Genomic DNA, 1,623 nt, shown 5'->3' with positions numbered 1-1,623 from the left:
CTCCGCCCCAGCCGCCGTCGGGCACGCAGCGTGCCGGGCGAGCCGAGCGCGGAAGGAGCAACTAGGCCGGGGGGCGGGGCCTCGTGACGCAGCGCCAGCCCCGCGGGGGCGGGGGCGCGGGCGGGGGCGCGGGCGGGGGCGCGGGCGGGGGCGGGGGCGCGGGCGGGGGCGCGGGCGGGGGCGCGGGCGGGGGCGCGGGCGGGGGCGCGGGCGGGGGCGCGACCAGCGGTCACGTGACACCGCTCTCACCTAGCTGGCGGCGGAGCGGGGAACTTTTCTTGCGCGTGGCTGGGGCGGCGTGAGGCGAAGCTGGATTGGGCCCGCCGGGCGCCTCCCCTGGCACAGGTCCGGGTCTTTCACAGGAGTTTGAGTCCGGGCAGGCGAGTTCAAGTGGGCGAGAGAAATTTTAACTTGGGTGTGCTTGAGGCAAAGCGAGGAAGGGGCAGGCAGGTTAGGAAGGATTTGTGCTCGGGATTTTTTGGCAGTGGGGGTGTGTGTGTGTGTGTCGTCACCAGTTGCTTTTTTTTTTTTTAAATAATAGTGGTCACTAATGATTACTTAGCGCTTTTGCGCTGTGAAGTATTTTTCCCCAAGCTATCTCATTTAATCCTCACAATATTAAGAGGGAGGCGCTTTTTATGCCATTTTACAAACGAAAAACGAAGATTTGGAGACTTGCCCGCGTGAGGGAGCTGGAAGCCTTTTTCTTGGATGTTTGCACTAACATTCGCCTCCACCCAGGCCCAATTCAGGAAGCTTGCTTCTCCTTCTTTATGCTACCTGCCTGCCCAGAGAACAAAGTTGGTCTCGTGGAGGGAATATAAGGGATCTACTCTCTAAGAAGTCTTTTCTAATCTGTTGAGCTTTAACTACCCCAGTAGAAGTATTACTTACTCTCATTTAAAAAAACAACAACTGAAGTTACAATTTATCTAGAAAAAAATGCACAAGTCCTGTGATCACTCACCCAGTTATGACAACGGTGTGTAACCACAACCCCCAGAGAGATATAGAACGTATCCACTAGCCCAGCACCCCTTTCGGGTCATTAGGTGTGGTTGTTAAAAGTGAATAAGATAGTTGACTTTCTAGAGACACATCACCAGGAAGGAAACATACATCTGATGGTAAATCTAAGAGAGGTATAACTAAAATAATGGGACTGTAAGGAGGAAGAAGATAATCAATTTGGGAAGATCTGGGAAAGCTTAAAGGGGTGTGTTGTGTGCTGATTCTTAAAAGATTGCTGCTAGAACTTCATCAGGTAAATGGCGTTACAAGGTCATTCTAGACAGTACATAACCTCAAGCAAAGGCTTAGAAATAGAACTGTTTATTTTGAGAACAGAAACCAACAGTCATGTTCTTGAGGCATAGGATTTAAGAAGATTTATAGTTTGAAAAAGTAGGTAAGGCTAAGTTAATGATAAGTAATTTCTTTATCAGAGTATTTCATTTTCAAGAATCTTTAAGCATAGATTGTTACCACTTGAATATGCTGTTGGTAAATTGTATTTTCTTAGAACTTAATTGAAAAGTATAGTAAAATACACTAGTCAGTCTATTACAGGAGGCATATTGTTCCTTCCCCCAATGGAGTAGTTACAAAGGGGTGTGTTGTAGT

This window comes from Talpa europaea (assembly GCF_964194135.1).
Source record: "Talpa europaea genome assembly, chromosome: 3".
Lineage (NCBI taxonomy): Eukaryota > Metazoa > Chordata > Mammalia > Eulipotyphla > Talpidae > Talpa > Talpa europaea.
The sequence above is the reverse complement of the archived record's forward strand: the minus strand, read 5'-3'. Positions refer to the sequence as shown.